Source organism: Tachyglossus aculeatus, chromosome 14 (assembly GCF_015852505.1).
Source record: "Tachyglossus aculeatus isolate mTacAcu1 chromosome 14, mTacAcu1.pri, whole genome shotgun sequence".
Taxonomy (NCBI): Eukaryota; Metazoa; Chordata; class Mammalia; order Monotremata; family Tachyglossidae; genus Tachyglossus; species Tachyglossus aculeatus.
Genome location: NC_052079.1, coordinates 10,334,181 through 10,357,486, shown reverse-complemented (window position 1 = coordinate 10,357,486; position 23,306 = coordinate 10,334,181). Strand labels below are relative to the sequence as shown.

The following is a 23,306-nucleotide window of genomic DNA, read 5'->3' as shown; positions in this document are numbered from 1 at the left end:
AAATAACATTGGAAACATTACTCAGCGCTCAATTGAAAGCATAAACCTTTCACCAACAATGCCATCCCCTTCAGACTAAATCACACAAACCAAAGTGGGGCATATAATAAGTGGCAGAACAATTGTTTTCTCCAGAACTGATCAATTCCAAATAGATTATGGACTATGGGAAACAGCCAAGCTTGCAATCTCCTAGGAATAAACACTTTACCCAAGATTTACGGCCCTCTTTAGTTATCTACGGTACTATTGAATCTGTTTCAAAAATCAACCATTTCCCAACAGTTCTCATGGACGAAGTGGCATATTATTGCTATTTAAATTAAATTAGACACCCAGCTCCAGACTTCGGTAATGCAACAAGGGTATGTTATAGTAAATTTTGTGTAAAATGGCCAGTTTTCTTACTGGATGGTCCAATTTTCAGCTGGTCTATCAGTCCTCTATCCAGGAAAGATACAGCATCAGGCACCCCTACATCTTGCATTTTTTCCCTCAAATTTTCAGCCTTTCTCAGCTGCAGCTCCTGCAAACAAGTTCCAAATTTCAGAAGGAAGCAGGGAGGAGGATGAAAAACCTCTGGAGTAAAAGTGGGGCATGAATCAAGAAAGGTTGAATGTTTGGGTGAAATCGGTATGCATATGCCATTCAGAGCCGGGGGCAGGGGTGTTGATTATTGGGAGAGCTACTGCCTGATGCATTTGGGGGGAGTTTCAAGCTGGGGGAACAGCTTGAGCAAGGGGAGAATCTGGAGCCAGGTATAATCAGGTGGTCATCCTAAGGAACAAAGAGAGTTGGTTGGAGAGTAATAGTGTCTGCTTATTGGTGTATTGTACTCTCCCAAGTGCTCAGTACAGTTCTCTGCACATAGTAAGCGCTCAATAAATATAATGGAATAAATAGTAGGTGAAAAGAGCAGCTAGGTACATAGGATGAACTGGGGAAAGCCTCGTTGTCAACTATGAGGAGGTTTAGCTTATACAGAAGGACATGTGGCACTCGTGGAGAGTTTTGAGGCATGGAGAGCTATGTCCGTGGTAATGTTTCCAGATGACTATCCTTGCAGTGGATATAGAATAGATGGGAGAGGCTGGAGGCAGGGAGGACCAGAAAGGAAGCAGATACAATGGTCGAGGCTGCAATATGACCAGATCTTGTACCAGAGTTGTATCTGCTGAGATGGCTAGGAAAGGGCGATCTAAGAGATGTTACACAGGGAGAATTTACAGGATTTGGCAATAGATTGTGAGAATTGTAAAACAACAAGGACTCCAGGATTACCCTGAGGATGCAGTCTCCTTGGGTCAGACAGGATGGTGGTTTTATTTTAGTGGCCTGTCAGTGACCATCCTAGCTATGCAGGGGGTATCACTGATTTTAATCATAATAGTAATTATTAATTATTACGGCATTTATTAAGCACTTTATTCCAAGAACTGTGCTAACTGCTGGGGTAAATACAAGATAACTAGATCAGACACAGTGCCTGTCCCTCATGGGGCTCACAGTCAAAGAGGAAGAGAGAACAGATATAATAATAATAATGTTGATGGCTTTTTATTAAGCGCTTACTATGTGCAAAGCACTGTTTTAAGTGCTGGGGAGGTTACAAGGTGATCATGTTGTCCCAAACGGGGCTCACAGTCTTAATCCCCATTTTACAGATGAGGTAACTGAGGCACAGAGAAGTTGAGTGACTTGCCCAAAGTCACACAGCTGACAAGTGGCAGAGCGGGGATTTGAACCCATGACCTCTGACTCCAAAGCCCGTGCTCTTTCCACTGAGCCACGCCGATCTTCTCTCCATTTTTCAGATGAGAAAACTGAGCCACAGATCACAGAGGAGATCATCGGCAGAGTTAGGATTAGAGCCCTGGTCTCCTGTCTCCCAGGCTTCTATTCTTTCCCCCTAGCCCACAAGGTCTTTGGTCTTATTTTCACACTAACAAAACTGGGTTTGAATGAGTCTGTCAATGCCCTTTTTGTTCTCCTCTCGTCTGTCTCTCCCTGATGACTGGTTCTTTCAATCAATCAATCAATCGCATTTATTGAGCCTTTACTATGTTCAGAACACTGTACTCTTGGGAGAATACACTATAACAGAGTTGGTAGACATTTCCTGTCTTGTCTTATGCTGTCGAGTCATCTCTCTGACCCATAACAACGCCACGGACACATCTCTCCCAGAACGCCCCACCTCCATCTGCAATCATTCTCGTAATGTATCCATACGGTTTTCTTGGTAAAAAAATATGGAAGTGGTTTACCATTGCCTCTCTCCACGCAGTAAAATTGAGTCTCCACTCTCAATTCTCTCTCATGCCGCTGCTGCCCAGCACAGGTGAGTTTTGACACTTATCTTCTCACAAGGTAATGGACAGAGGCAGAAAGAAGACCTAAACCCCAAGTCATCAGTGTTCTTGTTAGCGGCATTTTATGGCTGACAGAAGGTGAGGTTGAATCTATGGAATAAAATAAGATTTAGGGATTATTTGAGGATTTAGTTTATCCATGCTCACTATGCCATTAGCATAGAGAATGGAAAGTGAACTGCATATATGAAGAATAACAGTAATTTCTTTGACTGAATTATGATTAAGTAAAAGGAAAACAGTAGGCTGACTCAAAAGTTTTGCCAGTTGTATTCCACTTTCTGTTACCCTACATCAGACTCTTTAATTTGTGAAGAACGGCACCTGATTGAGAATGTCAAATAAGCGCCTGAGGGTAACGAAAATCAGGGAAGGCTTGGTTTGTGAAGGTCAGGTTGGTAGTGGTAGCTTAAACTGACAAATGGAGACTTGTTTTATTTCAGGAAAACAAGTTGGAAGGATTTGAAAACATTCTCAGGTGGTTGGCTGTGATGCACCAAGGTCATTATTTTATACAAAATGAAATATCTAACTATAAACTTGGCTCAATTTGGCAAAGCACATTGCATTCTGGGACTTCAAGGTACAGACCCCAGTTGTTTGCTTTTATAGTCAGTTTGCTTTTATAAACCACTTGGCCTGAAAACAATCTCATTTTGGAAACATTGCCCAAGGTTGTGAGCTTCTGGGATGTGAAGAGTGGTATTGTTACTGCCAGTGATGGGAAAGTTAACAGCATGGCTCAGTGGAAAGAGAACAGGCTTTGGAGTCAGAGGTCATGGGTTCAAATCCAAGCTCTGCCAATTGTCAGCTGTGTGACTTTGGGCAAGTCACTTAACTTCTCTGTGCCTCAGTTCCCTCATCTGTAAATGGGGATTAAGACTGTGAGCGCCCCGTGGGACAACCTGATCACCTTGTAACCTCCCCAGTGCTTAGAATAGTGCTTTGCACATAGTAAGCGCTTAATAAATAAATGCCATTATTATTATTGTTATTATATTAACAGGGTAAGTTTCACATAATGGTAAATGTAAAAACCTCACATTCAAAGACAACCATAGTTCTGGAAATTTGGGCAATATGTGAAATCAGGCTTGATTCTATAGATCTCTGAATCTTATTAGATTGTAAGGTCAATGCGGACAGAGAATGTGTCACTTGCTTGTTTTATACTTTCCATGCATTTAACTCTCTGCATTGCACACATAGGTATTCAATTAACACTACTATTACTACTACTACTACTACTACATGAAAGATTACTTTGGGATCCATTTGATTACAGTGGTTTGGCACAGCTTTCAGAATGCAGTGTGACTGACACTTACACCAACTGTAACCAAATGGTGAAAAAGTTAAATTCTTAAAAATACCCAGGGAGTTAAGATAAAAGGTGAATCACTTGGGTGCATCCAGGTTACCAAAAAGGGAAAAAATTATCCCTGGTAATCTCAAAATCCTAACTAAATAGCGATGAATAAGCAACAGAATTAGTGAGGTTCAGAAAAGAAGAATGCATCCAAATTCAATGATCTTGCCACAAGTTTTTATGGGCAAGGAACATCTCTGCTAATTCTGTTGTACTCTCCCAAGTGTGCTCTGTGCAAAGTAAGTGCTCAACAAATACCATTGATTGATTGATATCAGACAAGACAACCCAAAACGGAAATCAGAGGCTTCCAGGAGCTTCCAGGCCTTCCCTTTGAACATTCTGGATACCCGAGAGTTGTCACAGAGTTTGGGAAAGAGGGGTATATTTTTCAATCATTCAACTCTAACTCTGTAATGGTAGTCTGTCAGATTTAATCATCATTATCTAAGTACTTTTGAGGGCCCCTAAAACTTTCTCTAAAGTCAAAGGATAATAACTGCCAAGCTTCAAGGCTCTCTTCAAAATAGTGTAGGGTTACCTGATGCCCAGGCCACCACCTCCTATCTTACAACACCCCAGGAGCCAACTGTACCCCACCTTCACACACCCAAGAGCCGGGGAAGGTGGGCATCAGCTGTGTTCCTAACATTCAAATAACTGGCTAAGTTGTGGCAGCTTACGGAGAGAAGAGCCCGGGACTGTCCACTCTAAGTACTTATGAGCAGATATGTTTTTATAGTTGTTTATATTGTTGAACTTTTCATTACATCTCCTCAGGCAGCTAGATTGCAAGCTTCTAGAAGGCATGGATTGTGGCTACTTAATCTATCATACCCTTCTAAACCCTTAATACAGTTCTCTGAACCCAGTAGGTCTTGATAAATTCGGTTGGTTGATTAAGTGAATGATTTGTTCGAGATGGCACAATTTTCACTACTTTCTCTTTTCTCCTGGGTGACGAGAATCTGGATCTATACATATTTCTTCGTATCGATCCCCAGTGTCTAACAAGGTGCGCTGCAAATAGCAGTCGCCTTCGGAGGATGGCAACGGTCAGAATGATGAAGAAAGTGATTATAATAACATTGATGATGCAAAGGGAAAGCGTGACAGTCCAGCAATATAATCAGACCGGCCCAAAACCATCAATAGTTGATCAAAATGGATTTGGCTCCATGTTCAGCTCCTGAAATAATTAAATCTTCAAGATCTCTAGAGAAGTGTCCGTGGTTCGACTGGTTAAGGGTACTTCCCAAGTGCTCAGTACAGTGCTCTGCACACAGTAAGCGCACAATAAATACAATTGAATCAATGAATAAATGTACCCCTGCCAAGCCCATTAAAGTAGAAGGCAAAGGACTGTTTCCTCCCTAGACCAATAATTCACTCAGTTTCCTCAGGCTGAGTCTGGACTAGAGCAGAGTCATATCAATGCCCTTCCTCCAACTCAGGATAGAAGAGATTAAGCTCATGAGGAAAGTTGAGCCTTTTGAGCAAAGGATCCATTTTCATCCTGCAATTGTTATCTTTAAATGACACTTAGGAGGAAGTGTTCACAGACATGTGCATTCAGCAGAGATCAGAACAACTCCTTGTGATGGAAGTATGAGATACTCTGGAAGGCGAGAAATGAAAGGCACTTCTCTCCATGCGTTCACTATCTCCAAACCACGCAAATTCAATTCATCTTCTGCACAGGAGGAGTAATGAGATAAAGATATGTTTTAAGCACCGAACGGTAATATTTTGGCGGTATGCCCATATCAGATGAACTCTGGGCTAGCATTTCTTTTTTCTTATTTTCTCCTCTGGAGTGCAAAAAGCAACGAATCTGCACTTTAAGTTTTATCGACAAAGTGAATCAAATATTAAAATGTGAACTTTTTTTTACAGGTATGCGGTAAATAATTTGGTTCTCTGGCCCTGGAATTAAAGATTTCTGGAACAGCTGAAGGAAATGGCATGTATTATTGGTGTCCCCAAATGGCAATGAAAACTGTGCCTTGCCATACCCCTAAGCAATGGAACAGAAAAGTGTGAGCTTGTTCAAATATTCATCAGATCAATAATGGTTTAATTAAAATATGACATTCAAATCCACTTAAGGGGATGCACGTTACAAGTTTAGAATGTCAGTTAAGATTCGATGGCAAAATGTAAAATAAACTTTGACTGTTCCAAGACATGGTGGGAGGAGAAAATGCTGAAAAAAACTAGTTTAATATGAAATAGCCCAGTTGTAAACCTACATGGCCACATATTACATTGTTAGAGATATAGTTAGGCTAACTGCTTTGCTTTTAAGATAGAGTAGTGTCAATAGCTGCTGCTGGGGCATTGGACTCTATCGAAAGAAATTCTCTTGTCAGACTTCTCTTTCTTTTTTCTTGAAATACAGTAGCACCTCCAGTGTATGTATGAGTTGGGTGTTGGATTAAAAAACTGGATAGAATTAATTTTAGATGGTGCATTACCTGATCCTTTGTTTCTAGGACAACAATGGGGTACTAAGCTCCTCTTGATTGTAAGCTCGTTATGGGCAGGGAATGTGCCCATTTATTGCTATAATTGTACTCTTCCAAGCATTTGGTACACTTCTCTGCACACAGTAAGCATTCAATGAATATGATGGAATGAATGAATGAATACTATGGGTTATCATACTGATATAGACTGGGGTTCGCTGAGTAGTTTGGCCATCATTTTCTTCTCCCTGGTAATGAGGAGTTCAACTTTTTAAAAAGAAAAAAAAACGTTTTCTTTCTTACTTTTTTTCGGAGAACATACAGTAACCTTCAGACTGGTTCACCATAGAAAATGTGGAAACCATCTGTGTTTCATAAATTGATTTAAGATTTGAGAATGCATCTTCTAGGAAGGATTGATCTGGAAGAGACTTGTTAGACTGTTTTGGAAACCTTCTCTTTGCTCTGTTTATTGGAGGATTTCCATAGGTGCAGCAGACATTTTTCAGTAACCAAATAAAAAATGTATGGCAGACAGATGAAAGCATAAAACATTGGATTTGACAAGTCACAGGGTTATTACTTGTACAATGGAAATATTTAGTTTTTTGAATCGCAGCTTTGGGAAGATCGGGAGGTGATGTGGGAGAATAGAAAACAACACCAGGCCTTGCAGTTGGCAAGTGCAGCAGCACCGCAAAAAACAGTCTTTACGTGCACCCAAAGTGGATTGGATTTTCCATCACACAACTGTCTTTTGAGCCGCAGCAACATGCAAGTGTAAGATTTTACTGTCAATGAGACTATCTTCAAAAGAGTATGCACACACACACGCACACAAATGTAAACTGAAATGGTTAAAATTTCAATCAGGTTGGGTGACTTCATAAAATGGAATCTCCGGCATAGTTCTTAACCCAAATGTTAACTAATATGGCAACAGCTGCAGGAGTGACAATTCCCATAATTCTGGTCTCTCCCAGAGCTTAGAAAAACAAAGTTTCCTAGTCTGTCTTCAATAGTCCTATTACTGTGATGTAAACATTGCTGATAAATATCCTCTGTGTGTTTCATGAAAATAATCCTATTACCATAAATCTGACATAACACAGATGTTGAAACACTGCACATGGGAGTACACTTGGTAATCAGCTATATATTTTTAAGTTGCATAAGCTAGCTAGCTCATTTCCAACTCTGCAAAGTCGCAAAAATAGTTTAATGAAGTTAACCTTTACTCACCAAAAATTATTTTACAAAAGCCAACCAGATTTGTGTTACTAGCATTAATTGGGTATAATAACAATAGCATTAAGTACTTACTATGTGCAAAGCACTGTTCTAAGCGCTGGGAAGGTTACAAAGTGATCAGGTTGTCCCCGGGCGGCTCACAGTCTCAATCCCCATTTTACAGATCACGGAACTGAGGCACAGGGAAGTTAAGTGACTTGCCCAAAGTCACACAGCTGACAATTTGCGGAGCCGGGGTTTGAACCTATGACCTCTGACTCCAAAACCCAGGTTCTTTCCACTGAGCCACGCTGATAAATTCATGCTTAACTCTGATCCGTAAGTACCTTGCTTTTGTTTTCAGGACCAAAAAAGAATCTTCCTTCTAGAGAGTAGCATTATGCTGACTAGATATTTAGCTTTTATTTCTCTGAACAGGGTTGGAAAGCAATTCAGATTTGAAGTATTCACATGTTTGAATTATCCAGATCACGTGTCCAAATTAATGAATGAATTAGTGGGCTGAGAAATCTTCACTGCATGTTTGAACTGGACAGCTAGGTTTTTCATGAATGTGTTTCTCACTCAGTTCATCCATTAGTTTGGGATGTGGGACATGGTGCCAATGACTCCCACGTATTCCTCTTTGGGAACATCCTAATCTAATCATGCAGAGTCAATATAGGTCAGGGAGTAATTTTGTATAAACTGTATTGGCATTTCCAGCTGCTTCTATGAATCTTGCTTGAGCAATGAAGATTTAATGGCGAGAATAAAATCCTGAAAAATCTAGAAAGTCCTAGATCTCTTCAGACACCTGCGGCAGATTTAGAAGATAATGGGAATCATTTACTTGTGGTCAGAGATGCCCAAAATAATGCTTAGAATCAATCGATCAATGGTATTACTGGGGAAGCAGTGTGGCTCAGTGGAAAGAGCCTGGGCTTTGGACTCAGAGGTCATGGGCTCAAATTCCGGCTCCACCAACTGTCAGCTGTGTGACTTTGGGCAAATCACTTAACTTCTCTGTACCTCAGTTACCTCATCTGTAAAATGGGGATTAAAACTGTGAGCCCCCCGTGGGTCAACCTGATCACCTTGTAACCTCCCCAGCGTTTATAACACTGCTTTGCACATAGTAAGTGCTTAATACCTTTATTATTATTATTATTATAAATATTATTATTATTGAGCGCTTACTCTATGTAGAGCACTGTACTAAGCATTTGAGAGAGTACAATATAAGACTATAAAAGAGATGGTAGACACATTTCCTACCCACAATGAGCTTACAGTCTAGAAGGGTTGACATTTAATATAAATAAATGTCAGTTCCTTTTCAATCTTTTCTGTGCAGCCATGTTCTAAAATGTAGGAAGGAATCTGGAAACTGGTGTCAAGGAACAAACGTCATGAAATGTCCTTGAATCACTCATGTAGGAGATCATCAAACTGGGTAGAACTAAATTAGAATCATGACCCACAATGATCCATGGTAACAGAAGGGCTTCAAGATATGAGCCATTGTAGCCTAAGGAGGGAAGAGCAATGATTTCATTTACGAGAAGATGGGTGTGGAACTCAACGTGGGATCAATGGTGACTAAACTAGGCCCACTGTGTACTTGGAAGGGGCTAATGATGCTTGCTGTGGCCCCATGAAGCTCAGACTAAGACTGATAGCTTTAAATTGAAGCATAAGGGATTGAGGTTGGATTATGGGAGAGCTTTAACAATGGCTGTTATGAATGGAAAAGTGTGATGGAAATAAGTATAGTCATGGCAAAGATTTCTTGAAGTGTTTTTCAAAATAGGACAGTCACTCTTTGCCCCAAGGTGTTTTAAGTAAGGTCTGGCTGCAGAAGGATAGTACAATGGCATCTAGGAGTCCTATTCAGCAACTCAATTCCTACTCCTCTCCCTCTTATTTTTCAGTGGATGTTTGTGTATTTGTCCTGAGGGGAATTTGGGCCAGAAAGAGTATGGGGATAATGGAACCACAGATTGAAGGAAGGAATCATTCCATTCATTTTCTGGCTATCTGACTATTTCATTTAATTATCCTAGCCCATTCTTGTTCCTTGCTACTGCTCTAAATGAATTGTTTTTATTTATAATACACCTTTAACATGCTTAGCAGTTCAGGATGAACAGCAAATGCTTTTGAGCCAATTAGTTAGCAAAATACTGACAAAATGGACCATATTACTCTGAGACTGTGTCTCTGGTGCCAGGCTGGGCAATGTGCTGTTTGAGGAAAAAAAAACCCAGTCAAGCCAATTCCATACACAACTCGGGAAGTAATAGAAATATAATACATTTTTTTTCTCTAGAGGGTTTTATTTGCTTAGAAAATTGTGCTATTCTCTGAATGCCTGCCCCCTTAATTCTGTTACAGTTAACTTAAATTATACAATCTTATATCGCAAGTTTCCGTAGCTTGTGCTAACAAAAATAAATGAAAGCAGGGATTTCAATAACATTTTGCAAACAATTCTGTTATAGCTTGTCAAATATGCACAAGATTTGAGCTCTAAATCCTTTCATGTACGTGTCATTGCCGTGAACATCAGTGAATGGGGAGTGTGGACTTCTGACAACAATCCACTCAAAAAAGGATCCATTGATGGTAGAGGAAGGGGCTTTTAACTGTTTCTGCAGCACTGAAATGTTCTTCCCTTCTGCAAAAGAGTTCTTGTCTGGACCACACAGGTAACACTAAGGACTAGTCTCACCAAATATCTAACATCCAATAATATTTTTAAGAAAATATGTTTGGGGGCATAATTTATCTAGCAGTTTCTGCTTCTACTACTGTGCTTTGCAGTGATTCAAACATCTTTCCCTTACAAGGCAGGAGAGGCCCGGTTTCAGAGAGAGGAAGGAAGTCCCAGCAAATGTCACTTGTTTGGTAGCTAATTACAGAAATAAAACATTTTTAGAATTGTAGAACCACCAAGGTTCTAATTCCACACTCCCCCAGCCTAGAAGTGGATCTATTAATGGGTAAATGGGCTCCAAGACCTCTGAACTTGAGGGGCTCCAACTGACCAAAAAGAAAAAAAAAAGACCCTGAAAACTGGTTGCATGTAGAAATCGGCTTTAAAGCATTAAATCAGTTCGTCCCCACCTTCTATCTTACCTCGCTAATTTTGCTCTACAGCCCAGCCTGCACACTTTGCTCTTCTAATGCCACCCTACTCACTGTACCTTGATCTCACCTATCTAGCTGTTGAACCCTCACTCCGATCCTCCCTCTGGCCTGGAACTCATTTATTGAGCCCTTACTGTATGGAGAACACTCTACTAAGTTCTTGGGGAGTACAATATAAGAGAGTTGCTAGATACATTCACTGCTCACAGGCAGCTTACAACCTAGAGGGGAAGATGGACATTAAATATAGTAACTACTTTGTATCAGTTTTTTTTTTCTTTTCAGTTGGGCTTAACTAACTTGGGCAGACAGATCAGGAATAAACCATCAACTATCTCTATTACATATTCCATTATTTTTATCCTTCTTTGACACTTTTCTGTGTTTATTCAATTTTATAGTCAGTTATTTATTTTGATTGCATTATTGGTAAATGGTTTTATTTTCTGCCTCCCCCATTAGTGGCTCAGAAGCAGCATGGCTCAGTGGAAAGAGCACGGGCTTTGGAGTCAGAGGCCATGGGTTCAAATCCAAGCTCTGCCAATTGTCAGCTGCGTGACTTTGGGCAAGTCACTTAACTTCTCTGTGCCTCAGTTACCTCATCTGGAAAATGGGGATTAAGATTGTGAGCCCCAAGTGGGACAACCTTATCATCTTGTAACCTCCCCAGTTCTTAGAACAGTGCTTTGCACATAGTAAGCACTTAATAAATGACATTATTATTATTATTATTATTATTATTATTACTATTATTAGTGTATAAGCTTGCTGTAGGCAGGGGATGTGTCACTTCTTTGCTTCATTCTTCCCAGGTGCCATACTGTTGCTGCTATTTTAGAAAGGGGATATGGGGAGAGAGGAGAGAAAAAGGAGGGTGACAGTTTGGATGCTAAAGCTAATGAGGAAGAGTCAATGCTGATTATAACTACGCCAAAAATATATTTTCTATACTTCACTCATTATGTCCCTGATTTTTCCATTCAATAAGTGTTTGCACAGTAAACTTGACAGATGCAAAAAGAGAAAAAAAGAAAAGATAGAAATTTGGTGTCTTAGAACAGAGTGATGTGTTTCAGCCAAAATCAAAGGTAAGCATCTTATAAATATTCATCTCCTCTACAGCTTGGTGATGGACTTGCCCAGACTAACACATGTGTATGTTTTTCGGGTGTGTGTCTGTGTGCCTGTGTGTGTATCTTTACGCGGTTGTGAGCCACAGTACATTTGCACAAATGTTTGCGATATTTTCTACGTCAGTCCTAAGGTGATATAATGAGACTGCAGTTTAGAGTTTGAGATGAGAAGCAGTTCATAGCAGATAAAAAAGCTTAAGTATAATGCTGAATAACTGCTGTGACAAACTATACAGTGTTTAAGAACTTGTTCTTCAGTGACACAAACATTAATGTCAGCATTATCATCTTCAAATATAAAGGTCAACCCTTTCTCTCTCTCTCTCTGTATATATATATATATATATATATATATATACACATATACATATGTATATATATTTGTCATTTGAAGGATGAACAAATGCACTGAAAGAATATAGTACACAAATTAAATGAGAAGGGTTGTATTGAAATTTTCAAATTAATTAATAATAAAACCTCCACAGATGCTTTCCTAATGGGTACACTGCTCTGAAGATATATCTTATATTAACCAAAACAAAATATGTCAATTTCCAAAATGACAAATAGAAATAAACTTCCATCCATAATATCTAATGGAAATTTGTTTTGATAAAGGACAATTGAACTGAATCATTAATATAAGCAAGAGCAATAAGAATAATTCTCAATTATAAGTAAAAAAAAAATCATGGGGTGAATTGTGGTCTAATTCAAAGGGTACTGTTTTAGGGATCAGGAGATCTTGGTTCTAGCATCTGCTACTCGTCTGCTAAGTGACCTGTGCAAGCTATTTAAACTCTCTGAGCTTTGGTCTCTCATCTATAAAATGGGATGCTAATCCTTACCTCACAGGGTCGTTGTCAGGAGAAGATGAAATCATCGATGTGAAAGCTTTTGGAAAAATAAAAGCTGTATAAAAATTAAAGATGCAATTGTGTTTTCTAAATAACAGTAACCGAGAATCATGGTCGGAAGAGAACAGGACTAGTTTTCCTGTCCACTGCATGAGGGACAATGTAAAGGTCTCAGGATTTTTTGATAAGAGAATCAAAACCAGTAGAGCAAGTCTTGTCAAGTGTAGGGAGAAACTAAAGAAACAAATTCAATTAAGTTGTTGATTGGCTCTTGAAACAGCTAAGACCTTGATGAACGTTGACATCTGTGGAGTAATAAGTATTATATCTGGAAAAATAACTGGAGCTCTACTCTATCTTGTTTTAAAATGCCCAGAGAAGACTAAAGAGGCTTGGGAAGGACTGCATTTAGTTACAAGGTCCTGGACCTGAAAGTGAGTTTCTTACCAGTTTCTCAGCATTATTCAATACATTGAATATATTCCCTCAATATAAAGCCAGAATCACTGAAGTAAGAGGGCTATCTGACTCAGAAAGCATCATATATCACAGAAGTTCTATAAGGCAGCTCCCAGCCAAGTGGCTGTTATTCCTAGTTTAGTCTGGTGAGATAGGATTTTATGGCTGGCTCCCAAAATGAATGGCCAAAGTTCATCATAGAATGGCCATAGAACATCAAATCACTTCAGCCTTAATGTAAAAGTCAGAGTGACCATTCATATCCATAAGCGAGCAGAGTAAATGGGATTTTCCCATTGATTGGAGAATGGAATTCTTATTATTATGAACTGCTTCCCATCAAAGCTGTGTCTTAATGGAATAGCCATGATGGGTCATAGGCTTTGGCTATTTCACTGTGTTTCACCTGCCCAGTTTCATATCCCTGTAAAAATGGATAGTCCCTCAGAAGCCCCCAGTCTTGATGGATGTTTGACTGCAGATCTGGTGCGGCTAATGAGAAGATGGTGAACACTCATGCACCCGCTATCGAGATTTATGAACCATTAACAAAGTGCAGGAAGCAAAACCAAGCAGAGTTAGTGGACCAATCCCTCTAGCTTCCCTTAAGTGAAACAGAATTAGGCAATGAGCAAAAACCTTTTCTAGAAACCTTGGCAAGCTCTGACAAGGGTTTCTGAATCCCCCAGAGTTTTGGGGGTTTTTTGTCTTTAGCTCCAGCCCATCCTTCACTGATAAACTAGAGAGGCATGAGGAAACAGACTTCAGAGTCCCTCTTCCATGGGTGTAGTCTAAGATAGGCAGGCCATTTTCCCAAATGGGGCTCAGGAGTAGGAGAAGGGAGTTTCCCTGCTCTGTCTCTCCTTTTAATCTCTCTTTCAAGCACCCGCTGCTGCTAGGAATTACTTGCCAGACTGTGTCTGCTCATTCTCCTGCCCTCTCTGTATTGCCCCAGCGCCTTAGTTAAACCGATTATTATTAATAATTCTGGAATTTGTTTAGTGATCACCACGTGCCAGGATAATAAGCTCAACCAAAATGGGCATTATTCATGGAAGACTTCCTGGAGGAGGTGGAATTCCAGAAGGGATTTGAAAATCTGTGACTCGGAGGATTTGAAGTGGACGGGGTTTCCAGAAAGAGCATCATTGTGTTCAAGGGGTAGGAAGAAGAGGTGCTTGGAAATCTGAGACAAGCAAAGAGTGATGTGGGTATGAAGGGTACCAAGAGGCTTGAAGCCAGTGATAAGGGAGGCCTACCTTGAAAATAAATAAATTTCAAGGTAGAAATAAATAGGCTTTTGAGGTTTAGAAGGAGTGGAGAGATGTGTCTAGTAAGACTTTGAAGGAAGATGATTCAGCAGCAGGGGGTATAAGAGATTAAAGTGCGGTTAGCCTGGTAGTTAGGAGACCGGTAATAAAAAACAAAACAAAAACCTAGCTAAAGAAATTGGTGAAAGCAAAAGAAAGGGTGAGATGAAACGATTGGCAAGAATTTGTGACATCATATTCTACTGCGCCAAAAACTAGGATTTGGGCTGGAAACATTTCAAAGTTTGAAGTGCAAGAACATATTTGATGAACTGTATAAACTTTATAATGAATAAATTAAGGGTGTCAATAACTTGGTGCCAGCTGGAAGAAAGATTATAAACCTGCATCAAGCTATGCAGAGGTGGAATTAGCTCAAAATGCATAGAGAGCATCCTTCTTGGATCTGGATCTTGAGAAGTAGTGTGGCTCAGTGGCAAGAGCCTGGGCTTGGGAGTCAGAGGTCCTGCGTTCGAATCCCGGCTCCACCGCTTGTCAGCTGTGTGACTTTGGGCAAGTCACTTCACTTCTCTGTGCCTCAATTCCCTCATCTGTAAAATGGGAATTAAGACTGTGAGCTCCACGCAAGACAACCTGATCACCTTGTATCCTCCCCAGAGCTTAGAACAGTGCTTCGCACATAGTAAGTGCTTAACAAATGAAAACATTATTATTATTATCTGGATCTGATCTGAGAGTTTTGAAGATCTAGATTCTAATCCAAGGCTCTGTCACTTATCTGCTGCGTGACCTTGGATAAATCACTTAACTTCTCTGTGCCTCAATTTCCTCATCTGTAAATTGGGGGGTTAAAATTTGTCTCTTCTGCCCTCTCCCCAGCCTTAGACTTGGAATCTCACATGGGGTAGAGACTGTTTCTGACTTGATTATCTCATCTATCCAAGCACTTAGAAGAATACTTGACATTAAGTAAGCATCTAACAAATACCATCATTATTGTTATTTTACTGCATGGACCCAGCATCCTCCATGGAGTTAAGCATCCTCTAAGGTAGATCCAGGAATCTTCAAATGGATATAAACAGCCCTGACTGTCCCCATCCAGGAAGATGGGTCCTGGGTCCATTTCATCATTTCATCAGTCCTCAAAGAAATCCAAAGTGATGTCAAGCTGAAAGCAGCCATTCAGGTCCAAAAAGCCCTGCACAATTTTTTGCCATTTCTTATACTGCCTGAATTTTCTCTCACACATTTTCTCTTGATGGCTTGCACTACTGTATTTAAAATGAGACTTTTTCCCCTTTGAAATGTTAACCGTCAATGTATTATTCATAACATTTTTTTCTGAATTAATAATTCATTGGCTACCAAAAAGCTGAAATTCTAAATGCTGCATAGAAGTAGATGATCAGACAAGAAGGCAGTTTTCTTACCTATAGAGCCATAATTATATCCCAGCTCCTGTAACTAACCGATGCTGATGATTCAAAAGGAAAACTAATATAGGCACCAGTGTTTGCTTTAGAAAGAAATACTTTGCTATCAATGAATTATGCAATCCTCCATTTATCAGTAGTTTCATAAACAGAAAACATTAACAACAGTAAGTAAATTTTATAATGTAACTTTAATAACAGTAAACTCAGTGTGGAAATATCCATCAACAACAATAGCAGAGCCTATAGTCCTGATTTGCTCTCAATTTCCTCATTGTAGGGTAGAGTACTTATGTAGGGAAATTCAATAGGCTAAAAGGGCAAAAGTTCAAATAACTAATTAGTAGGAGATAGAGGCATATTCATATAAGCATCAGACTTATGGATAATAGTAATAATAATTGTGGTATTTGTTAAGCACTGTGCCAGGCACTGTACTAAGTGCTGGAGTGGATACAAGCAAATCGGGTTGGACACCATCCCTGTCCCACATGGGACTCACTGTGTTAATCCCCGTTTTAAAGATGAGGTAACTGAGGCACAGAGAAGTTAAGTGATTGGCCCAAGGCCACACAGCAGACAAGTGGCAGAGTCAGAATCAGAACTCATGACCTCTGACTCCAGGCCCGTGCTTTATCCACTACGCTAGTAGAGTTATGTTTGAAACCAAAAAACAGCCCTGGCTCTCTCTTCTCTCTCTACCTCTCTCTCTCCGTATATAAACATATAAATGTTTATTTATCAATGTCTATGTTAATATTCAATATTAAATACCCAGGAAGACTAGAATAAACAGGACAATTTAATTTTGAATGCAATTCCTTCATCTTTTGAAAAGTTACATGAGCCATACATTTTAAGTGAACTTTAAAAAGGATTTTATAGTCTTTGGTCTCACTTCTTTTTGAAGCCTCAAAGTTTAGAAAATTGAAAATACAAATATCATACTTTGGAAGAGTTATCTCTGGAACATCATATATGCTCTACCATTATTTTATAATGCTATGACTAAAGATATGCAAATTGAATAGGTAAGGAAACGCATTTTCAGCAGAAATATATTTAATGTAGTTTATGTAAAATGCACTTATTTTGGAATGCCTAAGGAGAAATAAAGAAGCATATTCACAACAATATGCTAATGTTTACAATGCGTGAAAATGCTTTTAGCATATTATATTTAAATTGGGTTTCCATGAAAACAGTAACAGAGGGTGTCACCACCATCACCACAAAACCTACTGAATTGGCGAATAGAACTGAGTTTTACAGCTATTTCTTTGCTCTCCATCTGAATTTCCCTAATGAAAACAGAAAACCAAATTTGAAATCGCAATCTATCAGTTGCCTAAAGGTAGTCTATGATGTAGAACTTTACCCATGCCCTCTTTTTCCCTGTAGTTTCCAACACTGATTGTTGCCTTCCATCCCTTCAATCCATCATCCTCCTCCCAACATTAGGTGAGAGTCTCCTGAGTGGGAAATTCTGGTCTCTTCCTAGACAGACTGTTGGATCAGGGGCTTCGTCTCAGGCCAAACTCCCAAACTCCCCTGAACAAAGTCTTCAGCTTCTGTACAATTTATGCAGCCTTGCAGGAGCCTAGGCAAAGGACTGGACTGTTAAGAAGAGGCCATTGCTTGGACCAAGGCAACAAGAGGTTAAGAAGTAATCAGTCAATCAGTGATATTTATTGAGCGCCTACTGAGTGCAAAGTACTGTATCCTGTGAACTCCTTGAGTGACCAGGATTTTTTTTTAATGGCATTTGTTAAAGGCTTACTATGTGTCAGGCACTTTACTAATTGTACTAATAAAAGATAGTTTGGATGCAGTCCATGCCCCACATGGGGCTCACAATATTAATCCTCACTTTTACAGATGAGATAATGGAGGAACAGAGAGATGAAGCGACTTGTCCAAGGTCACACAGCAGACAAGTGGTGGAGCCAGGATTAGAACTCCAGTCCTTCTGACTTCTAGGATGGTGCTGGATCCACTAAGCAATGCTGCTTCTCATTGAATCAGACCTGACTATCTTGTAAGTACAGCAGCAGCAAGGCACAAACTCCACAGCCTAGTGAAAAGAGCCCAGGCCATGAGAGTCAGAGTTCCTGGGTTCTAATCCCAGCTCTGCTCCTTGTCTGCTGAGTGACCTTGGGCAAGTCACTTAACTTCTCTATGCCTCATTTATTTTATTTGTAAAATGGAATTTAGATCTATGTTCTCCATCCCTCTTAGATTCTGAACCTCATGTAGGACAGTGACTTTGTCTCATTGGCACATACTGCTTCGACCCCAGTGGCTAGTACAGTGCTTTTTTTATAGCATTTATTAAGTGCTTACTATGTGCAAAGCACTGTTCTAAGCGCTGGATAATAGTGGCATTTATTAAGTGCTTACTAGGTGCAAAGCACTGTTCTAAGCGCTGGGGAGCTTACAAGGTGATCAGGTTGTCCCACGTGGGGCTCACAGTCTTAATCCCCATTTTACAGGTGAGGGAACTGAGGAACAGAGAAGTTAAGTGACTTGCCCTAAGTCACACAGCTGACAAGTGCTGGAGCCAGGATTTGAACCGATGCCCTCTGACTCCAAAGCCCAGGCTCTTTCCACTGAGCCACGCTGCTCTGCTTGGTATATAATAAGAGTTTAACACATATCGTTATTATTAAGGAGTTTACCATCTAATTGGAGAGGCTGGCAAACCAAAATGACTTGCAAGGAGTGGGAATCGGAATATTTGCATCTTTGCACAAGGCTAGGTACACATATGACCCTGCCCACTTCGCTTATGCCACTTAAATCTGCCACTATACTAAGTGCCCAGATTCTTCCCTGTGTACAGGGGGCAGAAGGAGGCACCGTTTGTCCATCTGGGTTAGCTTTCTAACTGGGCTGCAAAGGATAGGTGAAATTGTATGGGTGAATGATGAATTTCAATTTTCTACACCTCACTAAGTCTGGCTTGGGGATAGAGTGAAATTTGCAAAGCTAAAAATGCCTTTATGGTCATTCTATTTTCAGACCACGTTAACAACCTTGTTTTTTTTCTACTTATTTCCCCTGTGATGCAATTTGATTATTAAGAATTTATATTGTATCTGCAAGATGCTTTCAATCATTTCTATTACCTATTCTTCCTATACAGTGAAATAGGTTGGAGCTATTTAATTTTACAGATAAGGAGACAGGCACAGAGAAGTTAATGATTTCTCACGCTTTACCTTTTTTTAAAAAAATTCTTCACCATGTCCTAGAATATGATAGAAAACAGACATACTCACTTGCCAACAGAAGATCTCGAGGACTCTCGACTATGGTCTAAGAACTGAGTCTACGTGAGTCGTTTCCAAACCGTATTGTTGAGCTAAAAAACATGTACTTTCCCCTCTTCACTATCATTCTACAGAAAGGTAACACATTTTTAAACTGTAAAGAAGTTTGGGGGAATTCATTGGTACTGAACTAGCTCAATTTCTTCTTATTGATATCATAATATAAAGGAATTGAAAAGCTAACTCTTTTATGGTACAGCCTGCTTTTTTTAATGCAGGGGTTGCCTACTTGCAAGAATGTGAAACCTTCTGCTATATTAATGGCTGTGGCTGATTACAAGCCATGTTTCCGAAAGGTGTGCTACCAAAGAGATTGTGTTGTAAGCTCAACATTCTTCACTACCCTAGTAAGTTTCTAGCCACAATGTCTAAGGAGAATGTGTAGAACTGAGCAAACAAGAGACATCTCGAAGGAGTTGGTGCTAATTTAGTTTGAAAATGCTTGCTGACAGTAAGACCTGCATTATCAAGTGAAGAAATGATTCCATTCTCTAGCATTGGCTTTCTGGCAAATATCTAATGGCTATATGTCTTCTCTGAGGGAAGGCTAGACTGTTCTGGTCACCCTGTGAATGAATATTTTACTCTTTGAAATTCCTGAACCTGCAGCCAAGTCATATCCTAGCAGGTCAATTTTTAATGCATCTTCTCTAAGGGGAGAAAGCAGATCAAGTGACATAAACTGGGTTGAGATGTGCAATCCAGAGTCTCAGAGCTAAAACCTTTCGCCAAGGTTTCACCAACCTTTCTCAGGACCAAGGGCCTCAACCGTCTTTTCCAATGGGAGAGTTTATCAGACACAGAAAGAAGGTCTCTGTGCCAGCAGCTAGAGAGAATAAGATCTCACTATAGAAGATGATAATAGGGAATTTCCTGTGGTAGTCTCAGGGCTTCATCTGGAAGATCGATGCAGGAATCTGAACAGAATATATCCTCCTCTTCCTGCTTAGGTTGAGAGCCCCATATGGGACCTGGCTATCTTGAATCTATCCCAGTGTTTAGTGCAGTGCTTGGCACATAGTAAGTTCTTAACAGAAACCATGATTATAATTAGTATTATATATATATTATATACTACTACAACTACTACTACTAATAATAAAACAGGAGATGCATGCTCTGATTTGGGAGTTCTGTCATTCTTGGTGGTCTACCAGTAATTTGTTTTTAATGATACTTGTTAAGTGCTTACTATATGTCAAGCACTGTACTAAGCACTGGGGTAGATACAAGATAATCAGGTTGGACTCTCCAAGCCACATGGGAAGCAGCATGGCTCAGTGGAAAGAGCATGGGCTTGGCAATCAGAGGTCATGGGTTCAAACCCCGGCTCCACCAATTGTCAGCTGTGTGACTTTGGGCAAGTCATTTAACTTCTCTGTGCCTCAGTTACTTCATCTGTAAAATGGGGATTAAGACTGTGAGCCCCACCTGGGACAACCTGATTATCTTGTATCCTCCCCAGCACTTAGAACAGTGCTTTGCACATAGCACTTAACAAATGCCATTATTATTATTATTAAGTCTAAATCAGAGGGAGGAGAGTTCAATCTCCATTTTATTTGGTGGCAGCAAATAGGAGAGAGTTTGCTTCCTCCATGCAAAAGCTTTGTCAAGATTAGGACACTAAGAGACCCCAGAAAATGAAGGCAGAGGCAGGCCCCCTTTGGGGCAAGTGAAGCAAAGCAGAAATGATCTAACTTTACATGCACACAACATGGAGTGGAGAGCCTTGGGCACATTGATCTTTTCAATATCAGCCACTCAGCTGGATAGGATTTCCCACCAATGTCATCTCTGAAAATAGAGGGTAGCAATTAATAGGAATAATAACCACTAATATTGATATTATTATTACAAGTGCCATCCATATCAAAATATTGATATAGAGAATATGAATGGAAGACTATGGGCCAACAATCCTTAAGTGCTTAGTCAGTACTTTGCAGATAGTAAGCGCTAAATAAATATGATTGAATGAATGAATATAGCGATTCAGGCTCATTTTTAAGAAAATCAGCATGCTCATCAGAGACTGGAAATAATCCTTTAGTTTTATATCTCCATCCCACTGGAGACTAAATCCTGGACCATATAGCCTTATACCCCCTAATAGTTCCATCACTAAGATTCATTTGACTAAAATTATAAATGTTCTCTCCTTTTCCTTCTTTTTTTCCCCTTTGGTCTTCCTTATGCCTTCTTGAAAACATGAGAAATCATCAGGAAATCATTTAATTACAAGGAAGGAAACCAAATTCTTAAATAATAATAATAGCAAAGGCTATTTAAGCCTCCTCTCATAATAGAGAATCTTTTTTTTAAGTCCCCAAAGCAAAATTAGTACCATCTAGTACGTGTGGGGTGGGAAAAAGGCTAATTCAAAGTGAATTAATCTGCAGTTCATTAACAACCACTAATGTTGCTTTTGGGAGTGAAGGAAATTAGCAGGATTATAATTGCGAGCAACAAGTGACTTCATAAACATTCAATTGCTTGTCAAGGATGTCCGATATCCTCTTCAATGTCCACAGATCATAAATCGGATTTTTCTATTCTACCCCAGAGTGGGAGTCTAATATAACACCGTGCCTCTGAAAAGATAGGCCAGTGACCAGAGCAAATTCCTAGATGCCAGCCAAACTGTTGAATTGTAATATGAAGTGAGTGAAAGTACAAAATAACCCAGTCTCTTTCATCTCCTTCTTTTACTAAGCTCTTTTCACTTAAACTGGTGTTAGGGGTACGCTCAACTCACTGAGTGGAAAGAGTGCGAGGCAGCCAAACTGTGCATTCCGAGCACCGCAGAGGAAATAGAAGGAGCAAGATAATGTTCCAGTTTCCATCTTTCTGTATGTGAGGACGTTGGGGGTTGGAGCACAGGGCTATGTGGAATTTCTGGATCCTCTGAATCACTTTCTCCTCTCCTGGAAAATGGAGTTCTGATATTGGCTCCTATGGGGGCTTGTTAGGTTCCCAAGCAGACACACTGCAACAGCCCTGAATAACAAGCAAGTTGGGCAGACAGAAATTATTGGGATGCCTGCGGTGGCTACAGTCAGTCTCTTCTAGCAGGGTCACTTTATGGGAGACAATAAAGAGCATGAAAAGGATTTAGGAGAGGCACTCTGCTTAGAAACTGACAGATTCTTTTATGATGGAAGAATTTCCACACCCATAAAACAGAACTCGTCCAAGCCTTTTCCTAAGCAACGTTCTGGGTTTTATTTATGTAACCAGCCTCGCTGCAAGTTTCATGAATGCAAAAATCCAAAGATCCTCCAGTGGCTTAAACAAAGCCTGGGAAAGAAATTGTTTCCACCTTTACCATTTGCCTTGTTTCTAAATGTGATTTGCTCAATCTGCTTTGTTTCCATCGTGTGTCATTGAAAGCCTGCATCAGTAATTCAGTCATTTGCAGGTTGACAGGTGAGACATAAGCACCTCCTTCAGCCCCCCGCCCCCCACTCATAGTTTAAAGAAACCCTAGTCCATTGTATTTAGATTAATGAGCACTGGGTCTCCCCTAAATGTGCTCTTGACAAGACTTTCAACCAACAGTAAACATGAAATAGCCTGCTTGTAACAAATAAAGCAGGATAAATTAAAAGAAAACAGATACAGAGCTGCATCTGTCAACAACTTCCTTTTAATTAACTGACCCTGAGAAAATGTTAACCTTTTCAAAATCTACTCTTTGTCATTTTCATATTTGCACTTAATTAATTTTGGTTTTGAGACAGTGTAAATAAGGAAATAGGTTCAAACTCACCACATCTTGAACTCGCCGCTGATTTGTTGAGTATGCCCTTTCAGTTCTCCTACAGTGTGGGGACTTCCTTTTCAACCAACTCTATATTATGGAAAATTACACTGTTATGGCATGATTCAAACATAAAAATATTTACAACTAGAGGGGTCAAACTAATTGATTACACAGATACACATGAATACTGAGGAGGGTGTAAATAAGTTCATAAATGCTAGAATATATGTTGTATTATATTTATATAATTGTTTCATATAAAACACATTTAGGGGCAACCCAATGCTCATAAATCTAGACCCACCGGGCTATGGCAACTTTAATCTCTATGTGTGTTTGTGTATTTGTGTATGTCACTTCTGTCAGCCTGCTATTGTACAACTGTAATACGAATAATAGGATTTATTTAACACACTAAATACCAAGCAGTGGGGTAGGTACAAGATAATTAGATCTG

General features: G+C 39.7%; 1 long non-coding RNA gene across 2 annotated transcripts in view; it reads right to left on the bottom strand.

The window, feature by feature from the left end:
• Positions 1 to 438: 438 nt before the first annotated feature.
• The window catches only part of LOC119937184, a 43,327-nt gene continuing 20,459 nt past the window's right edge, over positions 439 to 23,306 (bottom strand). For both annotated transcript variants that reach the window (XR_005453940.1, XR_005453939.1), the window contains exons 2-4: positions 22,856 to 22,936; positions 12,577 to 12,622; positions 439 to 526 (exon numbers count right to left, since the gene is read on the bottom strand). This is a non-coding gene — a long non-coding RNA (uncharacterized LOC119937184). The remainder of the gene's footprint in view (positions 527 to 12,576; positions 12,623 to 22,855; positions 22,937 to 23,306) is intronic.